This window comes from Rhea pennata, chromosome 20 (genome assembly GCF_028389875.1).
Source record: "Rhea pennata isolate bPtePen1 chromosome 20, bPtePen1.pri, whole genome shotgun sequence".
NCBI classification, from domain to species: Eukaryota; Metazoa; Chordata; class Aves; order Rheiformes; family Rheidae; genus Rhea; species Rhea pennata.
In genome coordinates, this window is record NC_084682.1 from 927763 (window position 1) to 946602 (window position 18840).

The window sequence follows — 18840 nt, forward strand, 5'->3', positions numbered from 1 at the left end:
ATTCTTTCTTTTCAATGCACATGTTAGTTCAGCAGCTGCTTTTCCTATAGCCAAAGGATGAAGGTCCAGGTACAAGTAGCATTTCATGAGCTTGTTGGTTTTATTTTTACTAGCTGTACTCTGACAGAGGACCTTATATAAACTTTATTGTTCACCTTTCAAGTACAGCTTTATCGACAGCTCTAAGTCTTTTTCACTTGTTGATTCACAATTTATCTACTACTACTTTTGCATTTTAGCAAGGGTATGACCAAATTCTGCTGTGTCACAGGCTCGACCTCCTTTGTTCCAATACAGTGAGATATTGAAAGTATCTTTTTTTGTAATGCTGTAAGAACCAGTATTGGATATAATGACTTTCACAAAGTTTTTAATGTTATAGTGTTAATTGCAGGCATTTATTGTCACACATGAACATATTTTCCATTCTCAAACTTAAAAAAATATATGAAAATTAAATTTATTTAAAGGACATGTATATTTAATTTAAAAACTTTTTATTTCATGTTTTCAGCAGATTGTTATACCTTCAGAATGGTTTTATGAATTAAAGTTAATTCATAATAATTCTATCAGTAACATCTAAATTCCAATTAAAAATATAGTAAAACAATGCAGAGATAATAAAAGATCTAATTTTCAATCTAATTGGCCATGCACTTTTGCATGCAAAAGATGCACACAGTTATCATGCTAGTATAGAGGTGTACTATAGCTGAACATGCAGATTAGGTCATCATAGCCTCCTGCAGCTAATTAGAATAATTTGTGTGCATAAGTACCTGATTTGCATCTAAAACTATTGCAAATACACATGCAGCTATTTTATTTCAAATAAATCATTCATCAGCCTTATTTCTAACGATATTGCAACTGAAATTAAGCAAAATTCGACTTAGTTTAAGTACAAGCCTTTGTTGTACTTTAGCTTCACTTTTTCCATTCTCATCTATACATTCAGCAAGCACGTGTTAGAATGAAATGAAAGAAGACAACTGTGCAAACTGTTAGAAGGAATAATGCTTCAGAAGTTTCTGTATCAAAGTAAAAATAGCAAGTGTAACACCTAAGACTGTCAGTGTAAGTGCTGGAGAGGACAGGAGTCCAAAGCATATTAGTACTATTATTAAAGGGGGGGAGCACAAACTAACATCGATGCATTCTTAATCCATAGTTATCCCAGATTAGGATTAAACTGCCTTCTGGAGTTTTTTAAACTGCCTTTTCCTATTGAATTGTATACCTTTGGTCATACTCTTTCTACTTTTAATGGTTTCAGATTAAAAAAAAAAAAAAAAAAACAGACTGGGATACATTTTTCTGCTGAGTGCATCAATGGAATCACTGAGTCAAAAACATAAAAACAAAGCAAATATGCTGCTTCTTTAAACTTTTAACCTACATTACTAATTATAGTAATGTGCAATCATGTATATTATTACTGCTGCCTCTCTCCAAACCCCCTTCTAAATTCTTTTTCCTTTTCTCTTGAAATAATAAAGCACTACCAGCAAAATTAATTGACTTTGCTTACATTTTATATGATCATCATACAGCAAGAGGTAGTTTCATTACACCTAACCTAATATTAAAAGATGTTCTCATGTTATTTTTCTTTTTCAAATTTGTTTGTTTAGATATAATGCATAGAAATCTGAAATTGCTTTTGCAAGTTAGGAGTTTCTTTCTTCTAAATTTCTTTCAGCCATACATTTTGGTTTGTTGTTGCAGAATCACCAGAAACTCTTTTAAAGTTCTGCTTTTACGGTAGAAATCTGTTACTCAAGATACTGTAAAACAATAGGGAAATACGGTCTCTGCCCTGAGGATACTGCAGCATTTTAAATGCAATTTTAACATTACAAGTATATTTATTTTTTTGATCCATGAAAGTTAGAATCAAATGTTACTCATAATTTTCATTCTAGATATGAGAAATGAAAAATGCTAAAATAATCAGTTGTCTCAAGGATATTTTACTTCTATTTTAATATTTTCAGTTGTAGTAAGACATATAGGTAAACTAGTGGCTACTATAGAGGAAACTTATCAGCAGTAATTGACTTTTTATAATAATTACATATATTATTGACGTAACATCTTGTTGTTCTAGTCAGAAACAACAGTAAGCTGAGCTGCCCTGAAGACTGAGTTGCTTTTCCAAAAGGATGCTCAACTTGCAGCTGAGGTTATTAACAAGGTAACAGAGGAGATCTATAATATATAGGCTAAAGTATATAGGAAGCTTGGTCTGTAGCTACTTGAAGGAAAATTTTTAGTCCTACATGTCTTCTCAACAAAAGTATCTTCCTGAAAACAAATATTCATCCCTTAAAAATGAAGGGAAAATGAATACTTTCTTTTGACATGCAGTCTGTTTAACTAATGCACTTATTCCAAACTTTAATAAACTGATGATCTATTACCCTATTAGAATCAGCAACATTTCACAAAATATCAGAGCTATGCAGAAGCTATTGTTTTGACAAAACAAAATTGTAAATATTTTACTGAGTCTTCATTAAAAAAAATTTAGGATATTTAGTATTACAAGCAAAGTCAAGTTCTTCTTTAGATAAGAAAATTGCTAACTCTTCTTCCTTGGATATTTATATAAGTGTCTCCTCCTTCTGTCATGAATGTTACTGGCCTAACTAGAAGGTTTAGGCATTAAAATGTGTGTGTTCTAAGACTGCTGTCAATTTAAAAGAAAGTGGCCTACATGGACAATTTTTCATTCTAATCAACATTCATAGGAATATTGAAGGTAGGTGGTTCATAATACCTTGTGATTCACATACACAAGAATTTACCATGCACAACCCATGAACAGATACTCACACACCCTAATTAAATTATATGTTTGACATATTCTTAAAATGAAACTTTCTAAATGCAATTATACATATTAGCTGTGCTATGATTCAGTATTATGCTAGCTACAAATTAAATGCTTCAGTAGGATTGGTCTATTCTTCATTGTGTATTCATAAGGAAATAGTAGTAAGCTTAGTTTACCTTTTTACCACTGTTTTCCCCTGGAGAACAGCTCTGATTAATATTATGTTATCTAAAATCGGTACTGAAGAAGGACCACTTAGAGACACACACTGTCATAGTAGGTATTTTCTAGTAATTGTACTGAAATTTGTAAATGGAAGAAACAATCTGAGACTTTTAAACTTTTTGTCAAACAAGAAATATATAGAGAGAAATGAAAGTGGGGAAGAGTGTTTGCTGTTACTCTTGGGATGCTGTACTACTAAGATGAGAAATAGGAGTATAAGACTTATTATAAATAAAAGAGCTATGGAGGTAATTCAGGTTGCTGCCTGGGAGAAACTGAGACAGAGATAAAAAATGTTGGACTCTAATAGAGAAATGTTTCTCCTAAGACAACAAGGGGAATTATCAGCTTATGTTTATTGTAATAACGTTTTCCTCTAGACATGTTTCCCAGCATTCTTACCAAAGATACATAACAGGAACAACAAAAAAACTTTCAGTTGCATTCATCTGAATTGGAAAATCTAGATAAAGGAGAAACATTTTACTAGTTGCATAAGTTGTCTGAAATTTACTGAAAATGGGATCATGGTTTAATAGCATTGTGAAGAAAGTGAAGTTTACTCTCTTAATGCATCATTTATGGTCTCAGGCTTGAAACAGAATGGTGCTTTGGACTTCTTTAAGTAAATGTCAATTTTACTAGGCCTTTTAGATTTATTTATGTAAAGTGTAAACTTGAGTGTACCTTACCCATGTGGAAGTTCAGGATTGAATGCTGTGACAGAGGCAATAAAATGACTTCATTCTGTTGTATATGGTAAGAAACTAATTATGAAACTAAAATTATGAATACTGAAGAAAAAAATAGTAGAAAGAGGGAATGTTCATATTTGGAGATTACAAATGATTAATATTGATTTAATGTCATGTTCTGTGCTTTATTCTCTCAGTAATTCATCTATTAGGCAAATTATTTAATCTCTTGAAAACATTTTCAAATATTTAAAAATGCTTTATTAATTTATATTTATAAAATTTGTTTATATGTATGCTTTTAATAGATGTCGCTACAAAAGTAATATTAGCAAGTATTGGAAATTTTTTTGTCAAAATCAGTAGCACAACTGACTGAAAAAAATTTAATCATTACATGGTCTGTAATTCAAATTTTATAGCAGAAAGTCTAAATGAATTCACACACTACTGGCTCAAGTGCTTTCTAGACATTGGGTGTATTTCTATTGTTTGTTCCAAGCATAATTTAGTGCCCTCATTAGCATATTATTTCTATACATATCATTAGGAAAAGATTAATTTCAGGGTGTAGTGTTTCTAGGTGAAATTGAAAAACTTATTTAATTAAAATGCCTTGAATTCAAATAAAGGATGAATAGCCTGTGCATCTCTTTTATATTTTTTGTATTCATTCCAAATAGGAAATGCTAAGCAAATCTCATTAAGTTAATGTATGTTACCTAAAAAGATTTAGAAAGACTGAGCCCTATGGTTTTACGAGCTCTGTATGAAAAAAGGGGATAGAACTTTATCTGAAGGTAAAAAATTAGCATCCAGTCCTGACATAAGTTATGCAGGCAAAACTTGCATTGGTTTCCATTACAGCTACACTGAAATAGCCAAGATCATAGGTGGGTAATAGTACATTCTATTGCACAGTTTTATAATTCAATATAGTGATAGAGATAGGGATAGTGGTCTCAGCAGATGACAGAACACTGATTTCTAGGGTGCCCACCTATTATTTTACATCCCTTTGGTTTATCCAGGAGTTGATACAAAACTTAACCTGGAAATAAGAAGTGAGACTAAAATTATAAAAATGACAATTGTGAGGTTTAATTTGTTAACATATTAATGCATACTGAAATCCTTGGTTAGACATTGCTTTAATAAATAACAATAGTTCATATTTGGAATTGAGAAGAAATTCTAATTAAGACAGGTTTACTAATTCTTTTTTTTTAAAAAAAAAAAAAAAAAAAAAGTAAATGAAGTCCTTTTGGGTTCATCTGCAGAATCCCAGTAGTTTTCATTTTGGCCTGAAGAATTTTCAGCCTGAAGAATTTTCTCTGTCCCCATTTTCAGGCTTCATTGTGCTGTCTGTATTCACTTCTTTATCTTGTATGGCAGCTTCTTCATTATTAAACAGGCTCCGTGAAGGATCTACTAAGTTAGAATGTTTTTGTCATTTTGTAGCACAAGACAATACAAAGTCTTTCCTAAGCTTTCTGATGTACTGGTAAAGCACAAGATTTACTGATGTAAAATGTATCTAACACATCCAATCTGTAGTTCTCTTCTGAAATATTATATTTACAGAGCTACTCTTAAATTCCTGTTTCAAAAACAAGCAAACAATTTACCCCTTTTAAGAATTTGTTCAGAAGGATGTAAAACAGCTAAAGATCCTGACAAGTCAGCAGAGACTGAGAAGTGTATAAATAAGAAGTTTGGGTTGCTAAGTCGTTTCTCCTGGTAGCAATATTTCTTAAGACTCTGAGTGTTTGTCCAAAAGAGCTTTTAATATCTGTGCAGGTGAAGGCTAAGAATTCATCAGATAGATGATATGCAGCCCAGCACCTTTTTTTCCTTACTGAGTTGGTAACGTAACCTTAATAAGAGAAGTGAATTCAGTGTTTATGGGACGCAACCGACCAGCCTATTATGACGGAATGATTAAGTTTGGTAAGGCTGTTAGAAAGAAATTGAACAAGCACAATTGGTATGGACTTGAACATTTTCAACTGTAGTAGATCAACAGTCAGTTCTGTAAAATTCACCTTTGTGCCACACATGCATCTGTAGAACAGGCATTTACACAGCTGGTAAACAGTTCTCGTAAGAGCTTGATTCTGAAGCAGGAATACATAAAATTTGTCACAGAAACAACAAAAAGAAGTTAAGCAGCACAGAAACTGTGAAGAGTTATTTTAGTGAGTTGAAAAGAGAAAATAAATTATGAGGAAAAAACATGAATCATTTAGGAAAAGTCATTTGAATTTCGAAGGGCCTGATATTCTACTGAATTCTGCCTTCTCAAACCACTATCTTGTCTGTCTACAAGGTGAGGAAGTTTTCACCTTTTGTTTTAATGTGTGCAGAACAGGGCTCTGTGTGCTAGAAACTCAGCATACCTTTAAGAAGCGTTTTTTTGAATGTAGAGAAATATCTGCAGGCAGTCCCAGCAACATAGCTTTTATTTGCACTTGAGAGAAAAAGACCAAGCACTGAAAAATGGGATGATCACATTTTCTTGTCCAGAAATCAGATAATAGGTCTTCAATGTCTGAGAAAAAATGGTCACAGGAAAACAGCTCATCTTGAACCTGAGACATCAGTCTTCAGAAGGTATAACTAGGCTGTTTCATGTTCAGTATTATGTACTTTGTACAAGCTATGGTTTTTTGGTTCAGGGTATTTTTCCCACAAGAGAATCTTGGTATGCTCCAAGTTAATTATGTTTCTCTCCTCTTGAGTTACTTTACTATCTAGAAATTTAAGCTAATGCAGTCTATTCTAGGTTTTTCAAAACTGCTCAGTGCTGCGATACCTATGTGCTAATCTAAAAAGATGATAAATATCTGAATATAGGGAAGTAGGAAGACAGCTAGAGATCATCCTAGTTCCCACAGACCGTAGTATCTTTTGGCTGGCTTAAATAGTTGTCCTAATATAGTACAGTATTATGCTGTGTCCAGTGTGTACATTTTAATGAGGTGAGTTAATCTTTATATTCTAGGAAAAGACCTTGATAGCATTATCTATCATTACTTATAATACTGTATGTATTAGAGCGGACAGAATTATTTTTGGATTGCCAGACCAGTTAAAGAAACACACGTGTTTAACGGAAACTAAAATTTAGTTCCATACAAGTTACTAATCAGTGTCTGTAATGAGTATCAGAAAGAAGAAATGACATTGAGTTTGCAGCAGGGACTAAAGCAAAAAACAGAGTAGGTAGTATTGGGACTGACCTGGTAAGGTCCTAAGAAACAACAACTCATGGGCTTTTGTGCACTGCTGATGCTCGGCAGCACTCAACTCCCACTTGGGTCAATAATTGCAGTGACAACTAAATAACAGAAAAAGGACCATACACTTTACTAAATAATGCTGAATGTTGAGGTTTTATAACAGCTCCCCTGCCCCACAATTACTGTTGTCATTGTCCATAGCTGCAAGTCTTCAAAGCCTGTTAGCAAAGCAGCAAGTATTCCACTGACACATAAAGTGGAGGGAAAAAAACATCAATAGCACTGGATGTTGTGCTTGGAAATGGCAATAGTACTTGTTCAGCAGCCCTTTACTTGCTGAAGATTAAAAAATAAGGTGGGTCCTCGCTGAGGGGATGCATCGCCGGTCAGAAAAATAGAAAGCACTTTCAGATCAAAAAGAGCTGAGCCAGCTGAATGCATTGGAAGGATCTCTGTGCCAATGAGCTGTTCCCTAATAACTTGGCAGCTCAATCTCTGGAAGATACAGAGTCAGAGAACACAAGAGCTTCTTGTAGCCTGATGTTTGGACACTGGAAGCTGAAAATCAACTAAGATCACTGGATTTTTAAAATGTTTTTAGTATTAGGAGTCCACTGTGTCTGTGAGCTGTGAGATGTGAAGGAGAGCAGTGAAGCCGTGCATGACTGTAAAGCCAGAATGGAGGAATGGGGTCAAATAAGCAGAAGTTCCTCTATGTAAACTGTGATCAGTAAGGGTTCCATAGTTCAGCAGTAGAGACAAACTGCTACCGAGAGCAATGTACTTCATGGGATATGGGAGAAGTTAGTGAAAGCAAAATTTACTCCAGTGTCTTTTTGTTCTCATTTTACAACAGAGAGTTTTGACTGGAGGGGCCATTGTCATGATGGTTGCAAAGTGAGATCATGGTGCTAGGCAGGAAGTAGCTTCTGGAGAACAGGGAAATTATTTCAGTGGCTAGGAGTGTTTGGTTGGTGTATGGATTCCTTACTCACTCACAAATTCTTACAAAGATTGGCAGCAATTTTATTTATAGAAGTTTGCCAAGTAAAGCAAAACAAACGCTTCTCAAAGATAGTCAAAGATGATGATGGTCATTCTGATAACGGCTCCCTGAAACGTAATAAGAGTTTCCTGATATCTTCTTCAATGTGGATGCAGGAAAATGAGGTATCCAACTTCAGAGAATAGATTTAACGTGAAGACAGCAACATCACTAATTTAACATTCTTCTCTTTATGAGTGTCTAAAGTATTTTCTTCCTCCTTTAAACTGTAGAGAGATACTCTTCTTATAATGTTAAGGCTCTAAAGAAAATTGAGGAAAAAAAAGCTACAAAAGATAAGGGAGTTAATTCCAGGAAAGTTCAGAGACATGGGAACACGTAGTTGTTGTATTTCTAAAAAGATATCAGCACTTTGTCTAAAGGTATGCTTCTGAAATGGACCTGAATTGAATATTGACAGTGAGTTAAAACATTAGCATTTTGTCTCAGCTATTCCCGTGTTGTTCACGGCACTAACAGTCTGAAACAACATCTAAAACAGGAATAGAATTTGCCTGATGATGTTTCTTCCTTTTCTTTCCTTTTTTTTCCTAGTACTTTTAACAGGGATGATAGAGTATAAACTTCTAAGAACTTATCAGTGCAAATATATGTCTATTAATATATTATTAAAAGTATATACCATGTGGTATATATGTGGATGTATATATAAATAATACAGTATAGATACATACATTCATGCCTACAGTATTGCCAAAAGCACAAGCTGAACTTGCCATGCAGATTCAGAAAATGGAACAGAATTACTTTCATATGAAGAGACTTTTTCAGGGTTAACCACATCTGCTACTTCAGGGTAATATCACTTTGCTATTTTTCAGTGCATATTTTCAGCTAATAACATCTTATCTCTGCTAAACTAATCCTATGAACACTTCCCTGGTGCTGTAGTTATTTAAACCGAGCTATTTATCTTGTGGTTTCACATTAAATTTTAACAGCTCTAAGCCAACACTTGCTGCTAAAAGAAATGCTACCACCTTCTGTACTTCCCAATCTCTGCTTCTGTCCCCGTGCTGTTTCCTCCCTTTTGCCAAAAGAAACATTTGTGTGATGAATGGATTGGAGAACTGATCTAAGATAAACATAATCAAACTGGATCAGTTTCCTGATGAGGCTCATCATGTAACCACATTAAAACTCTGGGACAAATAAAAGGGTTGCATTAGGGTAGATATGAATGGATGGAGAAGCATGGGGGCTGCTTCACTCAGCACCAGTGCCAAAGTGTACTGGTTTAAACTTCAGTATTAGATCTAGAGTATATTTTTCTCCAGCATTCATATACAGTGAAAAGAGAAAAACCAATTCTGTAATGCCTGCTTGGATAAATCAAAATACTTCTTTTAACTTCAATTAAACTATGTCTGCTTAAGAAATCTGAAGATCCATGGCTTGGATACTCAGTTGATCTAGGATCCCAAGATCATTTCTAAGCTTTAAGTAACAGATCTTGTGAAATCCCTAAGAAAAATCTGTGTTTCAAAAATTTCCGTATTTGGATGAGAAAACTAAAACTAAGTACTTTCCATCAGAAAATTCCAGCAGAAAACCCAGTGAGTCAATGGCAAAGTTGGGAAGAGAACCCAAAAGCTATCTTTCATTACTTTATTGAGGATGTCTCAATATTTGGAGTAAGTGAGAATTTACCCAGACCTGAGGGAAGAAAGTCTGAAAATATGAATGGCATATATCCAGAAAGCCTAAAATTTCGGTACTTATTCACTCTGTTCTTTAAGATCTTACAGTATTAAAATTAATTCATAGTCTAGCTTATACTGCGTGACACTGATAGTACTCTAGAACTCTTTATTGATGTGTTTGCGTGCTTGAATCTTCATTTTCTGCTGCCTTGACTCTTGTGGAGTGATTTACATATCAGCAAAATGAATGTTTAAAAAATGCTAAATCAAAATTGTGGCCTTTCCCACTGGGATTTTGCAAGTACTAATAATAACACAGGGTGCAAGACAATTGGAGAATCTACCCTTCAGGCATGAGTTTGATATCACATTCTTGTCCCTTTCTTTGTTTTGATACTATTCTAAATTTATATCAGCATTTTTGCTAATTAAAAATAGATATCAAACTACACCATTCAAAAATTGTTGGGAATCATCAGCTAATACAAATTTAAACCTGTAATGTTGAAAATCATAGAAAGAAGCAGGACAGGATTGAGTGGTGGAAAGGAACTTGGAAGAATTTAAAGAACTTGGAGGAGGAGACAAGTTAATTGCCTTCTGATTTTGCAAATAAGGGAAAAGTCTGTCCTTATCCTTAGTAGCAGACAATCAGAGGAAGGCAAAGAGAGGAGAGGGTCATGGCATGAGTGTCTCTTTGTTAGCATACAGGTTACAATGAAAAAGATGAATAGAGCAAAAGAGAGAGGTTACTGTCAGTATCTGCAATAAAGAAATGTCTTAGCAGGTTGGCAGTCAGCTGGTCAAATGTTCTGTCGCCCTTGTATTAGCCAGGTGGCCAGTTCCCCACTTAGGCTGCCAAGTGAGTTGATCATCAGCTAGGAGCCAGACAGAATGCCAGGTGGTCAGATCCATCACTCCGTATCCGATTAACAGTGACACTGGTTCAAAGCCAAGCATGAAGGCAGCTATGAAGCAGGGAGAGGAAGTATCTCTATACCACCAGTGCAATCCCTATGTCAGGTCCAGTTGCCTTTAATTTTTCTATAAAGCTTGATTTTTTGAGTCTTTGCTTCAAGTCTTTTTGTTTTTACTAAATAATCTTTTGGATATTTGCTATTCTTCTTTAGCATCAGTTCTTCTGTGCCTAAGAACAGTACTGGGCCATACTGTAAATGATGGGTCTGTGGGTCCGTATGATGGATCCGTACTAGAAATACACTGCCCAATTCATTTAATTTCTCAACTTTGATTGATTATTAACCCAGAATTAATAAAAGCTGAATGTTAGCGCATGACTGGTACAGGATATCATGGCACAGTTGAATCTCACCTGATTATACCTGAATTATTTGGCATGAAACAATCCTTTACCCAGGCCTCATCGAGAACTTTAGATGTAAGGTCAGTTTTTGAACTCAACTTTTTGTATCGTTTTAGTGTTTGATAAAGCCAATTGTCATTTAAAGACTTTTTAACCTCGGTGGATTTTGTCAGGTGCTCTTTGTTACATAAGCATTACTTAACGGCTTTGGGTTTTTTTCTCTGTTGAAATCTGTCACAAAATTGCCATAGGGTTGAGTGAAAGTATGAAATTCAATATATTTTGTAATTATATGAGTATAATCAAGCATTTACTAAGAAAGCATTGGAAGAGAATCAGAATTTTGGAGACAGGATGGCCCAGTGAAGCTGATGGTTCAAATCATCCTATATTTTTAAGAGAGCGTTGTTACCCACATTGTGACTGTCCTGAGATCCCTACATGAAATGCACCTGTTATTTATTGGCCCCATATTTATGTGCCAGAGGAGTGGAGCCAGAATTTGAAAACGTTTGGACTTCAGGACTTTTCAGGTCCCTAGAGGAAGTCCCATCAGGTTGAAATATGTCAGTGGAGCAAATTTCTGTCTATGTTGCATGCATATTGTGAATAGAGGTCTTCATTCTGTAGCCTCTTACATAAGTCTTAAGATAATTTAGAGATGGGAGGAAGAGGAGTACTTAAACATGCAGCCCTCTCAGAGTCTGAAGGTAGAACGTTCCACCTTTAGACTGGCAATTAAGGCAAGATAAACACTCATGAATGACACAATCTGAATAGCCAAAAGTGAGAGAATAGTTTATAGGAATAGAGCTATATATAGCCTGAAAGATACAGCAGTTTGAGCTGCAATAACCAGTGATTCATGCCCAACTCAGGAAGGATGCTCTCAAGCTACAGTCTTGTCTAAAATCTCAAAACTGTTACTGTAGTTGAGATGAATGAAAGATTCCCAACTGAGAACTAGTGTCAGGGGTTTGTGGCTCTACCTGGGCAGCTTGAATGAATAACATTTAAAACTCTGTTCCCCATGACAGCTCATCACATCTGACTGCTTCATTATATATTAAAATAAGAATATAAATGTAAGAACAGTTGGCTATGTGAGGCAGAGATACCCTCTTGTTTAAGAGATGATGGTTTTCTCACCTAACATGAAATAAAGAAGATCGGTACTCTTTTTCAAGCTCTCGGAGACTTGATTTGGTTAAATCATGAAATACATCCCTGTATTAGTTTTCTCAGCAGTAAGAGGATAACAGTTCTGATGCGTAACACCTTAAAATTAATAAGGTATCCAAGTATTTTTTTTGGGGGGGGGATAGAAGAGTAACTCATGTATTATAAGCCTGAATTGACTTAGAGTAGCCCTGTGACCTTGAGTTAGCCTCTGTCATCAGTTTCCATATTATCTACTTTACGTACCAAATAGGGTTAAGGCTAGGAACATTATGACCATTTAATTACTCCTTATAATGAGCTCTGAAAATAAGAACCAGTATTGTCAGAGTAAATCACATAGCTTCTGGATGAACTTTGGGAAAGTAGGATGGAAGGGCTGATTGTTTTTGGAGGGTTAACAAGCAGATGCAAATGCAAATGCAGAGGCAGTGTGTCACTCTTGGCTCTGCAGTTAGAGCTCCTTCCGCATCCAGTGACTGTGCTGGCAGAGCTGTGCTGACTCTCCTGGATACGAATGCCTCCTTGCTGCTTACGGAAGGGTGCAGTCTAGTGATTGCTGAGCGTGATGCCAAGCTCCTTGCATCATCCAATCTCCTCCCCCTCTCTCCACCACAGCTGTGATAGTAACAATTATGCTGGGGGGAGTGTGTCTATCTGTGGTATTTCTATCCATTTGATCCTTCTCAGACAATCACATGGAGGTGGAGTTTCTGTCTTGCTTACGTGTCTGTATTTTTAAATAAGTCTCTAGTTGTGTTGCTGCTCTGCAATCAGCATACCAGCTGACTGTCTCTGCACTGTGCCATGTACAGCGTAGCATCTGCATCAGACAGTAACAACTTGTGGCTTGCAAGCTGTATGCAGTTTTGCAAAGATGCCAAGCAGCTCAGGGGCAGGGCCCCCAACATACCCAGACACCCTGTGCCCTGTTCAGCTCCAGGCACCCCACGATACATTTCTTCCTCCTCCCTGACTTTGACGGATCCTTTGGCAGTGCTCAGGAAGGGAGGAGATGTTCTGTCAGCACAAGGGAAGTCAGAGATAGAAAAGGCTTTATTAGGTCAAGTTTTTATTCATCAGTCGCAGGATACAGACTGTCAATAGAGGGCGTAATAATTACTGAACTGATACCCTGCTAGTGATCATAAACACGAGAGCCTCATTATATACATGAATTACATCTTTTACAAATACATGTTTCTGCAGCTAGACCAGCAAATCTAAGGACATCTGTAATACGGCAGAAGACGTTCAGTACTTCACAGTACTCTTCCAAAACAGTTTACCTCTAGTTACACACACTTAACAAGCAGAATATTTTTACTCCCTGATACTCTGATTCATTTTGAAAAACCAATTGCTGCATGCCTTAGAGCGTGGTGCTGCTAATGCCAAGGTAACAGGTTCAATCCCTGTATGGGCTACGCTGAGGGTTGGATTAGATGATCTCCAGAGGTCCCTTCCAACCTTACCATTCTATGATTCTATGCTGAATAGATCCAGAAATGTTTCACTGTCTTTGTCTATCCTTCAAATCTAAAGAAAGAAATATTTTATGCTTTTTTCCTTGTGTTTTAATGTAATGCCGTCACTTTGGACCAGAAGGGAGATGTTTTCATGACAGCTTTCTAAGTGCAGTTAATTCATGTAATAGTAGCAAGATAAATGGATGAAGCTAGGGCTCAGTCAAAAAAAGAGAAAAAGAACAAAGATCAGCTTTATGCATTTCAAAACAAAAAGTCCAAGACAGGTCCTTATCTCGGAGAGTTCTTTGCCATTTAAGTAAGTCTTCAGTCTCTACTGATATTTTTTACCAGCATCATTAGCTTTATCTATGCAGTATTTTCATTTGTTCTTTTTAATTTTAAAATATCTGCTGAAGAACATACAAAACAGGAACCAAATGAAAATGAATTCAAAGGTATAATCATAAAGGTATTATCACTTTATCATTGATGTAATCTGGGGCTTTTTTCTCAGCCATCTCACATTCTCCAATGCCAATTCAAAAGCTTCTCTAGGAACATAGAATTGGAATGGATTGTGTGTAATTGAGTGTGGTCAGCCCTCATAGGTGATCATATAATCCTATTCATAGACATATGTAACACTATAGAGTTTTGGGGGGCGGGTTTACCACCAGAAGATTAGTCTTCTACCCTGTTCTACCCTCCAAAACCTCTTTTCTCTAATGTTTCAGAATCCTGACTGCATGCTTCTGAGTATCTCCTGGATAGGCAATAGGGCTTAAGGATACTTTGCAATAATTTTTTAAGGGTAAAACTCTTTCTTTTGGTTAGATGTAAGTGTTACTAAATTCTTGCGAATTTCAGTGTGCATTTCACATGTTACACATTGTATGTTTCCAAGAGTATAGCCAGCAAATTCAAATCTCCTTGCACAAGCCCACGCATTGCCCCGACAGCTACGTATCCACTATCTCCCATGATAGATGTACCATTGCACGCAATATGACCACTAATGCGGTGGGTGCAGATACACGTACCTGGCAGTGTGCTAATAAAAGACCTGATGAAATATAGAAAGCCCCTGCCAGTCTCCATAAGCAATGTTGCCCTGAGGAAATGAAAAATTGCTTGTCTGTTTTACGCCCATGTGCTTTGTAGATTAGAATATGGCTCTAGGTATTTAGGTGCTTTAAGCCTGACTAAGGTTTTTTTCCACCATAATAATGCAGTGGAACTAAATGGTCCATTTTCCAATATGCCACAAGGCTGATTAAATAGGAGACTGGGAGGGGATTTTTAGAGTAAACATTTAGCTTTAGGTATTTTTTGTTTGTTTTTTATTTTTTAAACACTGCATTGGAGAAGATTACAAAACCTGAAATGAATATAAATAGTTTCCTGATTAAAAATAAAATGGAGAAGAAAACTTAATTTAAACCTTGCCCTGAGGACCTGGCAGCTGGAAGGCAACAATGTGCACTAGTGCAGTAGACCTGCAAGGAGTAACTCCTCACAAAATGAAAATGAAATTTGTCTAGTTGGTGTTGCTTCAAGATGTTTTTCCAGCCTGTTTGTTATGCTGTTACTAACATAGTCATACCAGGAATTAGGAAACTGTTTATAACAATATCACCTATATAGCTCTTTTCAGCTTCAAAATACTTTCTTAACATCAAATAAGTAATGTTAAGAAACTCCTAAAATGGAAGTCTAATTATCATAATTTTACTTTTTGTCTGGGAAAGATTAGTAAATGTATCCTCCCAGTACACCTGAGAATAGGCAAGCTTCCTGCCCATGTGCGGGCAACGTGTAGAGATACCTGCCAGTTCATATAAACAAACACAGTCCTGTCTTGAGGAGCTTGCCATACAAAGCCCTGATCTTGTCACTGTACCTCTTCAGGACTCCCGTGTCTTCCCAGAGCCCCACTGACCTCACTGAGTTCTCCTCATGCACAGTTAAATCTAGTTTTACAGCGCATGGGGATAACTCTGACCTAGTTTTTCACTGAAGTGATTAGTAGTTTTATGTGCCTCAAACCGAGATGCTTTAAAAGGTGCAGTTTTTTTTTTTTTAAGTTTCACTTCTGATAATTAAGCTTCTTTGAGAAGTCTGTAGTTAAACACTCAAAAATAGGTGCCTTAACAGTCACTATGTAATTTCTGAATATTTAGGTCAGTTGTTTTTCTAATTTCTCCTTTTCAGCTTTTGAGACAGAACCTGGTGCACACGGTTTATCCATTATGAACTCACTTCTTTTTCCACTAAAGTAAATACAAATTCTGCCATTAATTTCAGTAACCACTATCTTTTTGTAAAGGTTTTCTTTGTAATTATTACAAAAATCTGTTTCCTCTGATCTGGGGGACATGTTTGCAAAATGGATAGTTTCCATGATTTCAGCACTCTGGTCAGAAACATGGACACTGCTTTGTTAACGTATTCACTGATAACTCAGGTTTGCACATCTTCTGCCGTACTCAAGAATACTTGTGTGTCTCAAGGGTCGTTTGAGCAGAGCACACCTGTAGTTCCTACAGTGAGATAAACAGAGGGATAACAAAGGAAGTTTTGATTCTAAGAATTCTTTGAGTGCTATAATTTCTTTTTTCTTGAACTGTTCGTGTGTACCTTTTGTGGTAGGTTTAACTGAAGGGTTAGCATCTACTCTTAATAAGCTCTTGTGTCACCATGGCCTGCTGTGCAAACACTAGTTTATGCATTGTCTGTGCTTCCCCAGAAACCATCTGCTGCTTCTGTGGGATGGGGGAGCATTATCTGGATGGGTTTCCTGGGAACTGTTGCAGGAGCAGTGGTCCCCCCGGGTTAACAGCAGGTGTGGCAACAGGTCCGTTCACGTGAGTGCAGAGAAGCCGCGTTGCAGTACCGCTCAGCCCTCCCAGCCTCTCGGCTTCGGCTCTCGAGGCAGTGCCGGGCAGGACCCCTCGGAGGGGCCGGGCAGGACCCCTCGGTGGGGCTGGGCAGGGCGCGTGGCCAGGCTGTAGCACAGGACAGACCATTAGGTTGCAATGGGGAACTCATTGCCGAGAGCTGCCACAGAACAGTGTGTCCTTCTGGGCTGTAGGACTTTCCATGGGCAGGCCCTGAGAACAATGGAATTGGAATGAGAAATTTCGGGTTAACTACAGAATTTTTAGTTAATGTAAGGGACTGTAGTCTTTATCACCAGCATTGATGACTGTTATTCAATGTATTGTGACAGAATAGCATCTAGAAACAGCACACATGGGCAAACTGTACAGAATCCTTTTAATCTTTTAAGGATTATCTAGGATATATGCAGCTAACTAAAATGACAAACCTTATTTAGGGTTAAATGCTTTCTATTCACAATGTAACTATTGTTATATAACTAGTGTATAACTAGTGATTTTATTTTTCACTTTTTTTTTAGGAATTAGGAACAAATACAGATACGAGACTCTCAGATTAGAGGTTACTGTGACTTTCCTTTTCAAAGTGAGAGAAATATTTCTATTTGTTTTATAAGCTATTATTAAAAAACTTCCAACATACCTAGAGAATCCCTACTGTGAGGGTGCTGCAGGCCATCTGCCATTTTGTGTAGCACTGAAACACTTCAAAGCTCCAGTTAGAGGAGGTCAGCAGTCTTGACGCTGCAAAGCCACCCGCTTGAGCTTTGATATGTTCAGATCTGCTGTTCCCAGGCTGCTGTGCGACCTGCAGAAGGACAGCATTATATGACGTCAATGGCACTTCCACAGATTCTCTTTCAAGTTGAAATGTAGCAAATTTCATTGCTGTCATTGCTGTTGTGGATTTTAGGGCTGATCTATACATTGCTTCCATAAAGTCCACTTTGTTTAGTTAGGAAGTTTTTTTTACTGAAATAGCTATGCCAGTATAAGCCCAAGATGGATTAGGTTTTCTGGTATAACCTCTTTCCCCTTCCTTTCCTGCCATGTCAGCCATATCTGGACTTGGGGATTTGCTCAGCTTTAACAACCCCATTATAATTACAGCAATGCAATTTGCCTGTAGACAAGCTCCTAATGTCATTTGCAGTGATTATACCTGTATTAAAATCGCAGTACTGGTTCAGAAAAATCTAATTATTTTAAATAATTGTAAAACAAATTAGTCATCCTTTTTAATAAAATTGTTTCAAATAGTTTTTCTTCAAATACTTTTTTTCTCCTCCTTGATGTATTGATATTATGAGGCCTCCCATTATTCTATCTACATGACTGTCAAGTGCCAAACAGCTTACTTCAGTTACTTCAGTGCTACAAGTATATTGTGCATCTCCAGCTAAGCAAAGATATAATTGATCTTCTCTGAGCTGCTGTGAAAGATCTGTTTGATATTCAGTCTCTCCTGAAGCACGAGGAGCATCGAGCTGCCGCCTGGCCGTTCACGGCAGAGCGAATTGAACGGCCAGTAAGCCGGCTGTCTCAGGGGTGCTTCTGAAACCCCGTATATCACCAGTGCAGTCTGAAAGGTGACCTTGCAGCGGCGTTCTCCTACCCTGACTTGAAGCCCCTTTTATGAGCACTGCTTGTAGACAATGCTGTTCTTCAAGATAAAGAGCTGCTAATGAAATGGTCTGTTATAATGTCAATTGGATAATTAAACGGGTTTGTATTTTAGGTTTAAGAAGCACGTTGAAAAATTGTGCTATTACTTTTACTGTTGAAAATGCCTCCTCTTGATTTAGGACATTTTGTGTAGTTGTGACTCTGGGTACATTTTGATCAGTCAGATTTGGAATTTTAGACCTCGAAGGATCTGTTGTCTGAACTGAAAGACAGCTATAGAAACTTCTGTATATGGGCTGTCCATGGGAGGGAGACAGTGAGCTCTGCCGTAGGTGTGAAGAAAAGTACCTTTTTTCCTTAAAAAACAACAGCAGTTTAGCTGGTGATAACTCAGGAACATTTTGCAGAATGCCTTGGAGATTATGCATGCTTGTTCTACTTGCAAATTAGCACATGGCACAGGAAATGATTCTTAGTATCAGGAGAACAGTGAAATTGAGAACATACCAGTTGCTATTGGATTTATAAAGGAATCACCAAAAAAATTCAGGCATTTCTTGTACAGCATGTTGAAAGAAACATGAGACTTGAACAAATGACACCCCTGCATTCATCATCTGAAAGTATTG

At 36.7% G+C, this 18840-nt stretch overlaps 1 long non-coding RNA gene across 1 annotated transcript in view; it reads left to right on the top strand.

Annotated features, from left to right (window-relative positions):
- LOC134149393 (uncharacterized) overlaps window positions 1-18840 on the top strand; it is a 50742-nt gene that overhangs the window by 3487 nt on the left and 28415 nt on the right. Inside the window, exon 3 of the long non-coding RNA XR_009960411.1 lies at window positions 2114-2200. This is a non-coding gene — a long non-coding RNA (uncharacterized LOC134149393). The remainder of the gene's footprint in view (window positions 1-2113; window positions 2201-18840) is intronic.